This window comes from Numida meleagris, chromosome 6 (assembly GCF_002078875.1).
Source record: "Numida meleagris isolate 19003 breed g44 Domestic line chromosome 6, NumMel1.0, whole genome shotgun sequence".
In the NCBI taxonomy this organism is placed as follows: Eukaryota; Metazoa; Chordata; class Aves; order Galliformes; family Numididae; genus Numida; species Numida meleagris.
In genome coordinates this window covers 13,088,434-13,104,882 of record NC_034414.1, presented here as the reverse complement: position 1 = coordinate 13,104,882, position 16,449 = coordinate 13,088,434, and the positions used below count along the sequence as shown (strand labels likewise).

General features: G+C 43.8%; 1 protein-coding gene and 1 long non-coding RNA gene across 8 annotated transcripts in view; one reads left to right on the top strand and one right to left on the bottom strand.

Moving 5' to 3' along the window:
* Positions 1 to 16,449, bottom strand: part of OSBPL5 (oxysterol binding protein like 5) — a 175,904-nt gene that overhangs the window by 108,603 nt on the left and 50,852 nt on the right. The gene's annotated exons all lie outside the window — the stretch shown is intronic.
* Positions 4,251 to 16,370, top strand: LOC110401802. Its single transcript, XR_002440616.1, has 4 exons — positions 4,251 to 5,556; positions 8,583 to 8,712; positions 14,143 to 14,200; positions 14,912 to 16,370. It is a non-coding gene; the product is annotated as an uncharacterized LOC110401802 (long non-coding RNA).

Sequence of the window (16,449 nt, the reverse complement as noted above, 5' to 3'; positions counted from 1 at the left end):
CTGCTGGTCCTCTATCTCCCACAAGAAGTCTAACAAAACACCCTGGCCTCTACTTTCTCTTTTGGGCTGGTAAGAGATTTTTGCTCACATCTTGGAACTTCTTCACCCTCTTCCGCAGACTTCCTGACCCTACAGCTGAATTACACAGGGTTTGACAAACACTCCAGTGCTAAGACCATGCAAACATCAAAGGGAAACATCAGGACTGGGCCCCAAAATGGGAATTCTTAGGGAGCCTGGACTGCAGCTAACATGGCTCAGGAAAAGAGGATCTGACTGCAGTGGCCTAGCCCATGACACTATGCTATGATGCAAAAGAAGGTATAATATGAACAGCCTGGACAAATTCAGCTCAGATGGAACTAATGAGACTCATAGTAGACTTCAAGCTTTACACACTTGGCTGATTTTCTACAACATATATTAACATGGTGGCAAGGATGCAGGCGAAATTCACTTCCCCTGAAGTTATCTTGGATATGGGGCTTTCGTTGAATATCTTCCCAGAGATATTCTGTCCTTCACATGTCTCTTCCAGGAAACAAGAGCTGCTAGGTTTCCTTTGACTTACTGGAAAGAGATGCTGGCATTTGAAATGAGGGCTCACATGACATTTCTGAGAAGGACATTGCAATCTTGCACAAAAAAGGCACTCTTGTGCACCCTCCAGTGCTGGATAGCCCGCCTTTAGCAATGACGTAACTGCTTCTCTCTGCCACCCACTAGGGAAGTCACATGGCACTCACACTTGGCCTCCCAGTAAAGGGAAACGCAGCGTTCATGCTCACAAAAAGAACCACACACAACAAAAGCAAAACAAAAACAAAACAGAGGAGTGGAGGTAGCTGTGCACGTACATTTCCTTTCATGGAAGCAACTTGTGGACTTAGAGCTGATTCAGGAGACTTGAAGACAGGTGCGACAAGAACAAAGCTAGAAAAACAAACTTTCATCAATCCACTCTTTCTTACCCTAAATGAATTTACATAGGAAAGATTCCAAGTCCAAAAGAAAAGAAAAAGATTATTCAGAGATTCAGCTTGAAAAAGTCTGCTCTTCATGTTCTTTTCTGCCAAGATAATTTTCAGTATCCTACGTTTCTTCTGCAAAATTTGTTGGTAGTAATTACACTGAAACAGCATGAGAGCATTGTCTCCCATAAGTAAAGGTGTTACAAGAAAAGACAAACAGTGAATGCAAGTTTTGCGACGGGTAAGAGTTCTCCCATTTGACCTGGAGCACAGGAGATACATGATAATGAAACAGCTCTGATATTCGTTGGTCAGCAATTACACTGGGGACCACATTTAAAACAAAAGTCTCACTCTGCTGTGATCACATTTAGAAGTGATGCGACAACCCACAACGTTTCAGCCTAGAAACCTTGCAACTCCACTTGTGAAAGGTCCTCAGACAACCTGTCTCCTCCAGGCTCCCAGCACAGCACGTGGGTGATGACTTTAACACCAGGTTGATTTCTCCAAGACCGCTGATGGGCTGATATCTTTCGCAAAAGATCCAAACTCATGAACTGTAATTACTGAGATTGCAGATGAATCCAGATTGGAGAATCAAGTTACAGAACAGGTTTCACACTGGTCTCTTTCTTCTTCTGGTTTTCAGAAGCAGTTATACCACAATTTAATTTAATCTGAAGGCAATGCAGCTTGTATTCTCTAGGACTGCTCCACAACTTGAAATGGAGCTCAAGAAGTGAGGGGATCTCACCACAAAACGTGGATACGATCTGCAAAGCACAATTCTTAGCTGAAGCATGCTGCTGGAGACACCCTGAACTCCCTCCCACTGCACACGGTCAGCCCAGAACCTCAAAAATCAGATGAGAGCTTAAGTATATTCTACACTGAGGTGCACGCTTTAATTTCAGTTGTACAAGCACACATGTAAAGTAGGAAGTTTTTTTTCTTTCCGTTCTGAGAATTTCCATAACGCACACATTTCCATAATGGTCACACCTTGCAACCCATCAAGTAAAGATTAGAAAGTCACCACAATTGAGACCCTCTGGTTAGGGAAATCAGAGCTCCCTGCTGCTAACACTGCACACTGATTTTTTGAACAGGATTTGTACATATATAGGTCATGCAGGCAAGATGAAGGACAGCACCCACTTTCTCAGTCCGGTTCCTGAAAACACAAATGGCACCGCCTGAGTCACAACTTACGCCACTAAAAAGGAGTATCAAGGTTTGGGGCTTCAGATGCAAGTGCCCCAAAGCAGCTCTCCCAGCCCCCGTATACACAACATCACAGCATGCAGAGAGAGGAAAGCGTTCCCATACCAGGAGTCCCAGGAGCTGCCTGGACCACAACTGCTCATCTATATCTAAGCATCTCTGGCTGACAAGAAAGTAGGAAGGAGCCTCTCCCTTGCTGAGCTGCTCAGTGTGAACTGCCCAGGCTCTTTTCCCATTGTACTGTAAAATACAAAGCAAAAAAATAAAGAAATACAAATTCCACATTCCAAGGAAAAAGAAGACAAAAGCCTATTCTGAGTGACAAAGGTCCGACATTTCAAAATGATGGATCTGTGGTCTTTGCAGGGAGCCAGCCTTGCAATGCGTAGCCCACATTACAGCACTCTGAAGCTATTCACGCCAGTTTGCCAATGCTGGTATTGTGTTCATGTGCTTGGCACTTCTGGGCTATTCCAGGATTTTCCCCAGCGCTGACTGGACACATTCTTCACCAAGCAAAGATGGGGGTGATCCATTGCCTCAGGCTGAGTGGAAATGTAGATAATTGCTTCTCAGAAACACCAACTATATTTCTGGGTCATCGGGGGGAACAACTCAACCCTGCTCCTCCATCCAGTAGACCACAACAGCTACACCAGCTCAATGCAGCTGCGTAGTGCCTGGTATTTATAAGGAATGTGACATTTACATTCTGATATTTGAAAAGCATAATGCCCAATCTGTTCAAAGACCTGCTTTATTTGATAAGCGTTACTCTTCCTCCCAGTTGGCTTTGGCGCAGGCCACCCAGCACCACCACTTGCTCATGTGCAGTTCCAGCAAGGGGAGCCCCAAGATATCATCCCCAGAAACGCCCAGGCGCATCCCCACCCTGGGATGCTCCCACAGCCTTCTTAAAGTAATGGCAGCTTTTCTGATCATAAACAGCTAAAAACACCCAAGCATCAGAAAACTGACAACAGCGGTACCTTCCCAAATACAACAATAATAGATTTTGTCCCCACCCCAGATTCCGCCTGCATTTATGCAATTACGGGGTGTCTGCACCCACGGCTCTGCAGCAGTGGCAGTGAGAAGTGCTGGAAAAGCCTGGTTTCAATTATATGTAAGCAGCAGCATATTTCCACTTGAAAAATCCTACTGTTCGACAACAGCATTTTGCCCCCTACTGAATAGAGCCCTTCAGGTTTTCCACGGCATTTTGTACACATGAAGGAAGTTTACAGTGCCTTGGTAACAGAAAGGGATAATCATCCCCAACACGCAAGGAAAAAAAGCCCCATATAGACAAAACAAAATTACTTACAGATAGGTTAGAAAGGAGCCAAGTGGTGACTTTCCCTGGATGGATTAGCACTAAGGAAAGAAGGTGCTGGGAGCCAGTTCCCACAGTGAATGAACTCGGAGGAGGGAAAAGGCCAGCAGCCAGAGGATCCACACTGTGGAGGGCTGCAGGAGGCACCCTCTAGCCAGACCACTGGGAACTCTGCAAAGAGTTTGCAAAGATACAGCAGGCCTCGATGTCTGTATGCACACTGTGCTGAGCTCCAGCAACCCATCCTATTTGAAGAGGCCAACCTACTCAACTTGTTATTTGCGACAAATAAGCTGCTAATGCTCAGAGATAGCCATCTTTGAGGTCATCAATTCTCTTCTATATACATGCTTTCCAGAAAGGCAAGTGCAAGCTATTCAATGGCACCTACACGCTGAGGTCTTGTTCCACCAAGCACACCAGCAGACATGAATAATGAAGTCTATTAGATCCACATCCTCCACTCTTATCTGTATAGGAAAGTGAATACATCAATCTCTACCTGCAGACATTGCTGTTTCTACAGTTCAGTAGTCATGGTGGTGATGGGTTGATGGTTGAACTTGATGATCTTGGAGGTCTTTTCCAACTGTAACAATTCCATGACTAAAGAAAAAACTATGTATGAAAAGAACTATATATTTAATCTCATGCAGTACTAAAATATGCATACTATGTTTTAGTATACATACTAAAATGAGTGTGACTGCACACAGCAAGGCAAACCTAATGAGCTACAGGGGCATTGCCTGGGCCACAGACCACACATGCCCTAGATGTTGCAGTCTACCACTGAGCTCATAGCATCATTTTTCAGATACTAGAATGAAATGCCAAGTTCTGGATAGCCTATATTATATATGTGACAATAATTGGAAAGGAGGTGGGGGAATATAACCCAAAGATGAAGAGAACTGAAAATGATTTCACAGATTCTGAACTAGAGATGGTGTCTAGTTAGATAGACAGAAGGCAGAGAGAGAAAAATGACCTTGTGCTGCATGATAGAAAGATGCATATGTATGAACGATACCACCAATTATCAGCTACCAGGGAAAGAACAGTTTTGCAAATGTAGCTCAACCTCCAGTATCACAAGTGCTGACTCAATCCTAGTAAAATGAGAAAACAGACAAAATAAGTCAGTCACCTTTCTGACCCTGACCATTTCCCACCTGATAAAAATGTAGCAGCATATACAGCAAGAGCTCCAGGACATATAAATCAGTACAGCCCTGCTGTCACCATGGATGATGAAAGTTAATGCATTTTTGCATCAATTGCTCTCAAAAAAAATGTACCTGCATACACTGCTTGATTTCCTCTGGTGGCATGTACACGGGTGCACATACATGGGCATATGCATACTGAGTGGTGTAGCACAGATTCACTGTACTACAACACTGCACTGCTGAGCACTTCAGCTGAGTGTGTCTTAGTTCTACACCGCAGTGGTCCTTTTCTGGGTCTCCAGGGGAAAGATTGTACGGATGACAGAGTTGGAGAAAACTCTTTTTCAGTTTACGCTAGGATGTTTTCTTCTAGGGAGCTATAATCTGCAAGACTATAACTTTCACTTTCCAAATAGAGCTCAAATTCCTGCCCTTGGCACAGCATCACAGAGGACTTGCTTTCACTCACATGGATTAACTCTCTCAACAGTTTACCAAGATAATTGGCACAGCCGCTCCTTTTCTTCAAAGCTTGCTTTTGCTCACCTATTCTTCTTTTTTCCTCCAATGAGTACATAATGAACGACAGCGACTACTTAATGTATAACAGTGACTTTAATTATCACCACATCAATTGCCAAGAGTGTTTTCCGAGATAATAACTGCCAATTATATAAAGTAAGCAAAAGCATGGCACAGTGCTGTATAAAAGATACCTGTAAGCAAACTGCCCCACGTACCAGACACAGTTCTGCATGCTGCTGCATGCTCTGCCTCCCTCCTGAGAAGGGAGATGCAGCAGCCCAGGAGGACTGTGTGCACACATGGCCACCACGCACCCAGACTACAGGTGAGTTGCTGCTCCCCATCACCTACTATGGGCAAACCTAGATTCACATTCTTATCTGCACATATCTATACAGCTTACATTGTTTAAGTCCAATATATTTCATTCTACTGAGCAAACAGCTTCCACTTGCACTAAAGCTACTCTTCATGAACTTGAAAGTTTTTGATAGTGTTTAAAAAACTGTTGGCTGTGTTTTGTGTTTTAACTGCAGCTGCTATGATTCGCACTTTCATAATCTCACAGTAGTTTTTCTTCCTCTTAAACTAGGGAATTGCTTTGAAGAATGTTTGTTTGTCTGTAAAACCTGAAAAAAAGAAAAAAGTTTTGCCAGGCTTTTTCTCTCCAACCAGATACGTGTGATGAGTGTAAACTAGCACTTTGAATATTTAATAGTAAGGAAAAGGCATCCTTAACTCACATGCATCCTCATAAAGTTTCTACTTAGAAAGTGAATTGCACAATTTCTCTGACAAGTATGAGATCTCTGAAACCGGCAATATTTTCGTGGATGTTCAATATTTTTCCTAACAAATGGATGAGCAGGGTACTTCTTGAGAAGTATCATCCCAACCGTTTTGACTATACTTGCACACTAGATCTTTCATTTTGAACATCTATCTAGTTGCATGCAATTTGTCTCTCCAGCTTTGAACTGCTTTCTGTGTCTTCTCTTTTTGGGGAAAAAAAGCTGAAAGAGTGGAGAGAAACTCTGAAATCGCGCAGTTTAGCCCAGTCTCCCACTAGCAGTTTTCAAAGGACAACTCAAACAGTCACTGGATTTTATGCTTGAACAAGCAGGTGGGCAAAGGAGCCTGATGCCATGGCTTAGGAGGAAGTCAAATCATCTCCTGGGAGAACTAGGAGCCCAGAGCCCACTGCCCAACAAGGGCTTACATGGTTCAGGAGGACTCCCCTTGGTAATTTCCTGCCCAGGCCAGTTAAAAAGAAAGCAGATGATGGAAACGAGTTAAATGTCACTACTATAAAGCACCTTCTTAATTTCAAGCACACTGCTGAAGCTTGCGTAGCAGCAATTAACATGTCAGCCTTCATAATTACAGCACAGGAGCTTGTCTCCATGCTTGCAGCTAGCTCTTATTCCTCTCACATCTGGAGAGCTCTTCCGCGGCTTCTCTCACTCACAACAGCACTCCAGACAGCTCTGTGCTCTGGGCAGCATCTTGTCCTGATCGAGGATAAGGACTCTGGGACACTACTGCAATATATTAACAAAAGTACAACATGTCAGACATTTTCCTTTGGATGAACTGAGACAGCTGTAAGGGAAGCAGCCAGTAGAAATTTTAGTCAAAGATAAAATGGTAATGCAGCCTGATCAGGGCCTGCAATCATTTAGGTACTGACCTGATTGCTCTACAGTGATTTCTTTTCCTACATCAGCCATTCAGGTCTCAGCTAGGCAACTTGATAGTGAATTTTATAAGTGAACTGTCAATTTCCACTGCAGTACATTACAAAACTCTCAAATATTCCTCTGCTTGAGGGCGGAATGCTCATCCATCAAACACCTTGGTGCCATCCCAGCTTGCCACACACTGCAATTATTTGCATTAGCACCACGGATCTCCAGGCAGGCATGCTCTTATTTTTCCCAGCAACAGCATCGATAAAGGAGAGCATATATATTATAGCAGTCTTGGGGCTGCGTTCATTTCTTCTGAAAGGAGTGGAATGTTTTTGTGCCCAGTGCTATTTCTTTTCTCAATAATGTTGTATTACTGCTCCAGCTTTTCTTGCCTTGAGGAGGCACAGTGCTGAACACGTACCTGACCTGGATCCCCAGTGTGCAAAGAAGTAACTTCAAAAGAAAACCTTTCAATTTCCACTTTCCTAGGGCTCCTTAACATTCAGGAGCCTCTCCGGACCCCAATTATCATCAGCTCTGCATTTCCATGAGTGCATGGCTGACTGCAAGATCCACATTCCCCTTCACGGTGCAAGTTATAGCTGCCATGAGTAACTTTCAAGGCAGGGTCTGCCAGAGAAGGTAGAGATATGGAAAAAAAATCTGCCTCACTGCGTGCAAGCCTGACCATATGTTTCATTGACCCCAAAGTGGGCGGAAGATGACAGTGTGAAGCACTGGAGCTCTGCATGCCCTGGGGGAGATAGGGAGAGATTCTCTGCCCCAGTTCCATACACACTTTCCAGCATTTTAGACTTATAGGGCAGCTGCTCTCTTGTATAGTGGAAAGCTTAGAAATTTCTAATAAAGAGCTTGTCCATCTCCGATCCTTGTTCCAGCAGCGATATAATTAGTATCACCAGAGAACAAAGCAAATATTTAACAGGACAGGAAAGGATGAAAAACATCCTTTACAAGTAAAAAAACAAATTAATTTTTCCGTAAGTATATGCTTACAGATGTGCTTGCAGCACTGTCACCAACTCCTTAAGTGTTCTCCGAGATCTCGACTGAAAAACTACCAGGAATAATGCAGTGTGGTTCTTCAAGCAACTTTAGAGATGGCCAAGATGAACAAGATTCTCCTGTAAAGAGAGTTTTCTTACAAATCCCAATTCCGACCACTGAATTGCTAGCCAGCCTGCCAAGAACTGCTGCTTGCCAGGGCTAGGGTACATCTCCAGGTGCTATAGACCAGCACCTCCAGAGGCACAGCTGTGCCAGCCCCTCCCTTGGCCAAGGAGACACTAGGGCTGGGACTGAAGGAACCAGGCCCACATGGAGAAATACCACAAACCGAAATCCCAATTGCACAGATATCTCAGGGTTTGGAAACGGGCAGTACACCTTCAGGTAGCATAGCTGGGGCTCAAAGCATCACTTCTGCTTGCACCTACAAATGTAGCAGGTCCCTGCTGGCCTCCAGCTCCTTTGCATCACACTGTCAGCCTGTGAAGCACAGAGGGCTCACAGAAAACTAGACCACAATGAAAGCCCAAACACGTGGGAAGATAATGACATGATATATTCAAGCAGTAAGTACAACTCGAGGACCTGATTTAATAATTCCTGTTCCCATATATTCGTTTTTTTTCCTCAGGATTTTAGTGAGATTTTGACCGATATGTAGAATGAGAAAGAAACATTGGAGCCGAAGAAAATACTGGAAACACTTAATCACTTTCAAAGAAAGTATTTAGACCATCTCTCCTGGGAAGGACTGCACCAAGGTAAGGAAGATAACAGATCTACCTGAATGGGATGTCAGGAACAGCAGGAAGATAGCTCTGGAAAATAAGCAAAGGCTCCAGAATGTTGCAAGGCTAGTAGGTGAAGCCTTGATTTAACTGTGGCTGCAGATTCTGTCTTGGATTTTATCATCAGTAATAATGAAAGTTGCTGAAGCCTTCTTTACGCTTTGCTAGTATCACCTTAACCAGGAGTTCCAGAATGTATCAACATCAATTGATATTTTTGCCCTGGACAGACATATACTGTGGTAGTTTCTAGCTTTGGCACAGCAACACATCAAGTCATATAAAGGGAAGAAAAAAAAAAACCAACAAAAAACAACCATTAGCTAAAAATACCTGACTGAAAACAAAAGTATTTCAAGTGCCGTGGTGTTACCCTCCCTTCCTTTCCTGTGACCCCATTTTTCTTTCCTGTTACCACTGAGATAACCCCTGATATTTGCATAACCTTTTTCTCCCAAAAAGAAGTGGGAGATATTTTCTTGAATTACATTTGTGAAAAACACAGCCTGATTTTTTTGTTGTTAACAGTCCAGCCAAAGTCTGTGAAGAAGTAGTGAAAATAGCATGAGGCCAACTAAAATGACTGCGAATAAAAACAGAGCGGCAGTCTATGCTGTACTTTTCCCTACCCACTTTCCAGAAGCTGCTCATTAAATCCAATTTTAAGCTAGGGTGGAGATGAGCCACAGAAACTCCCAGGAGGAGATAACACCAGTATCTGATTAGGGAGAAGTGGGTCATCAATGAGCCAGACTTGTAAGGAAGATATCACCAACGTGTGCACGCAGGCATTGCACAACATGATTGCCCCACAGCACCCTGCCCACCAGCTCCCTTCTGTTGAGCTGAAGTTAGGATCGTTCCTCCAGTCTCATTCAGAGCTTCCACCTCGGTCTCTCAGCCTGCCTAAATACGGTGCTAGCTAAACAAAGAATTTAGGAGTGGAAATAACTGTATTTTGTGTGAGACGTGCTCCAGCACACAAGCCTGAAAAGCAATACCAGATGATTTCATGAAGAAAACCTTCTCCATCCTTTCTTAGGGAAGAAAGAATCTTACAGAGGAGGACTGACCTCCAAATGCAAGGCATCTTTAGTAAAAAAGATACTTTACAGTACAAAAATCTTGAGTATAATACATTAAATGAAAACTCTTAGAGGTTTCCTAATAAGTCCATTTACATATACTGGACAAATTTGCTGGATGAAGGATCCCAAAGTGCTTCACAAAAGTGCACAGAGGAACACACTGTGTTATTCTGCACAAGAATTATAAGTTTTCGACATACATTTAAATATAGAAGTATAGAAAAGCAAAAGTGAATGTGACTCTCCATATCCTCTAGGGTGGCAGGAAGATGGTTCTATGTCAGGGTGGAGGCTGGTCACGAGTGGTGTCCCCCAAGGCTCAGTCCTGGGACCGGTGCTCTTCAATGTCTTTATCAATGACATAGACGATGGAATCAAGTGTACCCTCAGCAAGTTTGCAGATGACACCAAGCTGAGCGGTGCAGTCGATACATTGGAAGGAAGGGAAGCCATCCAGAGGGACCTGGACAGGCTGGACAAGTGGGCCCACAAGAACCTAATGAGGTTCAACAAGGCCAAGTGCAGGGTGCTGCACTTGGGCCAGGGTAATCCTAGGTATTTATACAAACTGGGGGAAGAAGTACTTGAAAGCAGCCCTGCGGAGAGGGACTTGGGGGTCCTGGTGGATGAGAAGCTGGACATGAGCCAACAGTGTGCGCTGGCAGCCCGGAGGGCCAACTATGTTCTGGGCTGCATTAAAAGAGGAGTGGTCAGCAGGGAGAGGGAGGTGGTGGTCCCCCTCTACTCGGCTCTTGTGAGGCCCCGTCTGGAGTACTGTGTCCAGGCCTGGGGCCCCCAGCACAAGAAGGACGTGGAGCTGTTGGAACGAGTGCAGAGGAGGGCGACCAAGATGATCAGAGGGCTGGAGCACCTCTCCTATGAGCAAAGGTTGAGGGAACCGGGCTTGTTTAGTTTGGAGAAGAGAAGGCTCCGGGGAGACCTCATTGTGGCCTTCCAGTACTTGAAGGGAGTGTATACACAGGAGGGGGATCGATTGTTTGTGAGGGTGGATAGCGATAGGACAAGGGGGAATGTCTCCCCCCTGAGACAGGGGAGATTTAGGTTAGATATTAGGAGGAAGTTTTTCACACAGAGGGTGGTGACGCACTGGAACAGGTTGCCCAGGGAGGTTGTGGATGCCCCGTCCCTGGAGGCATTCAAGGCCAGACTGGACGAGGCTCTGGGCAGCCTGGTCTAGTGGTTGGCGACCCTGCACTTGGCAGGGGGGTTGAGACTCAATGATCTTTGAGGTCCTTTTCAACCCAAGCCATTCTATGATTCTATGAAGATGGGAGCACTCCTTCAGCTCTTGCACAGCCTGTAGCTCAATCCAGCACATCTCAGCATTTTACAGTGCAAGTCCCTTCCAACCCGAGGTGTTCCATGATGTTCTTTGACAACGCTCTGCAAAAAAGTGAAATCCACTGAGTTGATGAGAAATTCTTTCACTAAACTTATGCAAAAGGCAAAAATAGTACTTCTTGGAAGAAATTCAAGTGGATCTGGCTTGTTTCCAACAACAATTAATATATTGAATTCTTGGGCAGCTAAATAAAGCAGCTTCTGCCCACTGAACTTTCAGGAAGTGGCATTGCAGAAGGCTAAAAAAAAAAATTGACTCTATCAGAAACTACGCATGCCGTTTCCCCAGAACAGTCCATTCTACCCTCCCTTTTTCAAAAGTATCCACATTTAAATTCATTTTGAGGTGGTCTGGCAGTATGAACTACGGCGCACAATTCCTATCTATTGTAGCTATATGATTGTTACCATTCAGTTTTCTAGACATTTCATAAAGCATCTCTGTGGACATCTAAAGAGAGGGAGCAGCAAATGCTGCATTATAAGAGAAGCAAGCCAGCACTCTCCTGTAAGACCCTTTTATCCATTTCCTTTAAGAAAAACATAGCAGCTGCCCCACATCTTTGTGTAAAACAACAGAACTCCATGACTTCACAGCACCAGCACTAGGCAGCCCACCACAAACACCTGCCTCCCACACAAGCAGTAACCCCGTGCAGAGCTGGGGGCTCTCTTCAAGCTGGCATGCACCCACACAAGCCCTGACAGCAGCCAGCCCTTGTGCCTACAGCCAGGCTGCCGACACTCACCCTCTGCCCCACTGCTGCTGGACCCAAGCCACAGCTCTGCCTCCAATGGAGATTCTCTGCCTGTATTGGTTACAGCCTTTTGCTGTTACAAGAAAAACAGCGCTGTGGTTTCAAACTGGGGCATCTCAAATAAAAGAATCAATAGGGAAGGCTGGGAGCAAAGTAAAAAGATGCAGCTTAGTGTTTCACTGAGTTACTGTACTTCAGACAGCAGATACTTAATAGGTAAAATGGAAAACCATTGCAAAAAATTAAGTTTTAAGACCTAGTGGACCAGAGGGCAGAAAGATAATTTGAGCAGTCTTAAATCAACATAATCTCATTTCCCAAGCACCAATTTCTGATCATTTCTTTTCATTACTGCATTCAGTATTCAAGATATTTTTTTCTAGCATCTTCCCCATACCCTTCTCTGTATACAAGTAGCATACAGAGGATGTCTGGGATGCTTTAATTTCCATGCATTAGTACCAGCGGGTAATTCATCTTTTACAGAGCTGTAGATGGCTGAAATTTCATTCCAAGGAAGCATGCTCCCTTTAATAAGAACAATCAAATGCCATGATTTGTAGGATGTAACTTTTTCCCTCGACCTTTTTATTACTGACAAAATGTCAATAGATCATTAATGTGCAAGGAGCACAATCTATGATAAATAACCTTGTGTTGCTGCACAGCAGACCCAACACCGCCCTCCCCTCTGTTCAGACATATACCTTTGTTTTCCAAAACAATTCTGATTTACAAAGAGTTACAGCTAACTGACAGAGTCTGAGCACTGAGCAAAGTACCGCGGGTGAGCAGGGTTTGCACAGTTTCTGTAAGCCACAGAAACTCAGCCTTTTTCCCACAAGGGTGGGAAAAGCAACTGAGTACCAGCAAGAAAGTAACCTTACTTCTGTATGTGGCAGATGCAAGATCACTGCTGGCATAATACGTGTTATCTGTGTCTGAAATACACCACCATGAAAAACTGGAAAAGACCCCCCCCCAAAAAAAAAACAAGGCTGCTTTCAGGTCTTAAATCAACTGCAATGAGAGACTGAAGGTGTTCAACATACTTATTTAATCAAAGACACTTAAAGCATCACCTGATCACAGACCACGATTCCTTAGAGAAAAGATGTCAAAGCTGGAAAAATTAAGCTAGAAGACAAGATGGATTGAGAGAAAAAGCACAGCTTTTATTGTAAAGATAATTACCCTCACATATCTTACTGAAGAGAGTAAAAGAATTGCCAACAGAAATTAAAATGCACTGCATGCCTAAGATATGTAAGTTACTGAATTTGAGGTAAGAATCCCAGGCTAAAACACCGTAGCTTGCAGATAAAGTTAAATGAGATCAATAGAGTTGATAATCCTGTCTCTTTAAAAAGAAAAAAAAAAAAACTAAGAGTCCAAAAAACAAACTGCAGCCTTCCTATCTGAGACCAGTTAGCCTTCGTCCAGCACACTGCAGAAGCCTTCTCCAAGCACCATGCTGTCCTCCAGCTTTCTGAGTGCTGCACGTCGCCGCACTGTAAGCAAACAACATGGCACCCTGTGGTGGGCAGCTTGTGTTGCTTGTTAAACGTTTCCAGCCTCTAAAGACTATGTTTATTCTCCACTTCATTATTCCAAGGTCCTTTTCCAAAATCAGCCTGAAGAAAAATTGCCAGACTGACTTCTGTAAAAATATAAATAAAATTTTATCATTTCATATGCTGTTTCTTTTACAGATGCTCAAAACTGAATGGTATAGTATTTACAATACTGGAAGTCTCTCATCTGTAGTTTGTCCCAGAGACTCAAAGAGCCAAGGGCTTATAGCACAGTAGGGCTGCCCATTAAAAATAATACTGTATAATTCCAGGCTTCCTGCAGGCATCATCTGTATGCGCAGCTCCAGTCATGTTAGAAGCATTATTAAGAGCTACAGTATTTAACTCACCATTTAATTTTTACTTGACATTAAATGAAAGCAAAGAGAATGACTAAAGCAGCAGTGGGGAAATAAAAAAAAGATAGAGATGAAGATTTCCCACTAGCTCTATCTAGAAAGTAAACAAGCATACACTGGCTTGAACAGAATGGGCATACAAGGCCAAAAACCTAGAAAAGACATCAGATCCTACCCAGGCCCTCAGTCTTGTAGGTGAGCAGAACAGGAAAATAAAAAAAAACACAACACACTCCAAAACTGACTTCATAATTTTTTCCAGTGCAGAGATACAGGGATGCAAGTTATCTCCCCACAGCTACAAGGAGACCACAACAGAGGTAAGAACTGCCACTGAGCTCCTGAATGCAAAGCCAAACACTTCGATCACAAATTGCCCTACTTCCATTGCCTCAGCCTGTCTGAATCCAGAAGTGCAAAATCACTGGGAGAAGAGAGAGAAGAGAATATTTCTCAGGAATATTTCAAACCCACCCAGAAGCAGACAATAGTAGTGGCACAGCTACGCTTACTGGTGTATAGCTCTCATATTACAGTCCAAGCTATTTGGAACAAGGATGTGAACTTCTGGCAGTCAAAGTGTTCAGCTTTCTGAATCAAGTGGGGCTGATGCCGACTCTCTGTTGAAAGAGGCAAAAAAGCCCCATGTTGCTTAATGCTTTTTAGACAAGGGATTGGAGTGCTCAAGGATGCAATTCCCACAGCGACCAGTTCACATCCAGCTTAGAGCAGAAATGTCAAGTACCATCACGTGCACTCCTGATAGACTTGGGGAGGTAAGGGAATAGCCTGAGTGCAGCTCCCAGAAGACAAGTACATAAATGGGACAAGTCCCTGTGGATCAGCCTGGCAGCAGTCCTAGGAGAGCAGCAACAGGAGCAGGCAGAGGGAATGCTGCAGAGAAGTGGTGGCCAGGACCCCCTGATGCAGAGGTAAATTAGCAAGGGAACTCACTGCAGCTTCCCCTTGACAGCTTCAACTCCTTGAGAACCAGTGAAGACTCACTTCAAATAAATTACTTTCATCCGCAGGGAGAAGCGGGGTTTGTGACAGCAGCTCCAAGCAGAACACAGCAGCAAGCTAAGCTACACCTCGCTCTGCAGCACGGGCAAAGTAAGGAGGGATGGAAGCCTGTGAGGAGCCATGCTACAATCCAGCGCTGTCAGAGCTGAGTCCTGCAGCAGCAGCCCTCCATGCAGTGCCCCTGCTCACCCATCTCCAGGCTCACTGGAGCTGCCTCTGGTTCTTCACTCTGCTCCTACTGCCATTTCACTGGGAGTGCCTGCAGCTCCCTCCCTCAAACTGCTGCAGCCCTGAGGTACAAATGGCAGTGAGGTCTTCTAGCAAGACCTTGGAGACAGCACTGAGCTGGGAAAGCTAAGTTATCAAGGACCACATTGGCACAAGCTTTCTTTCTTGCTGGAGCAAAACTTAAATCTCTTTCCCTGCCATGGTTGTGGTAATACCGCACAACTATTCATTATCCTTATCTTAACTAGAGAAGCCCCTTTCAATTTAGCACTTAATGTAATTACGGCAAATTAAATCGTGTTCAGAAAAATCTTATTTTACCAGAGCTATTATCTTACCTCTACAAAACCGTCAGTTAAAAGCTATTAAACACTGGGGGTTTGTATCTATTCAGTGAGCAGAAAAGTGAGTTACTAAAGTGAAATTTGTTTAAATTCTGTTTCCAAATTCAACACCACATCTCCAAGGGAAAATGGTAGACTCTCAGTGGCAGCATAGTGACCCTGGCAGCACTGTGACATTTGAACACCAATTCTCTGTTCACTTTCATTCACCTCAGAGAAGTTTCATATGTATATTATTTTTTTAAGATGAGGATTTGCATTTCACTAAATAAGGCAAACAGTTCCCTTTGTGTGCTTTCAGCAAAATTAACTCTGGCTAGAGCTGTACTGCTGACTTGATGAGACATATACAGAACAAAAGCAATTGGCTGCCATGAAGTCAAGTGGAAAACACACATTCACTTCAAGGGGTTCAGGATGTCAAATGCAGCACAGGAGACGAAACCAGAGAAGCCAGGAAGAAAACAGGTAAAAAGCCACGTGCATTTACATGTCACCTAATAAACATACGATAAGTGGTAAAAACTTGAAGAACTGGGTATTCCAAACTCTGACTCAAGAAAAAAGCTCCTGTTTAGAGTAGTCCCATTACAGTCAATGTTATTTCATTTGTGAGGACAAATTGCAGATATGGATTTCATGCCTATGCACATCTGTATCAAGGCAGACTGAAAATCGCAAGCAGAGCTTTTCTGGAATCACGGTCTGTTTAAAGTGATTAATTTCACACTATTACCCAGGGGAAGGCTGGTGGGGGTGGAAATAGGCAATGCATATACAAGAGGTACCCAAGAAAGGTAGATGCATCTCAGTATGGTCAGTTTGTGTTCTCATGAATAATAAATGCTGGATTGTAATATTTGAATTGATATTAGAATGAATGTAATGAGTCACAGCTGGTTGTTCAGTGTCTCTCATTTGGTGTCTACCTCCCTTTTTATTTCCTCATGAGGATGTGTCTGTTTAGAGAGGAG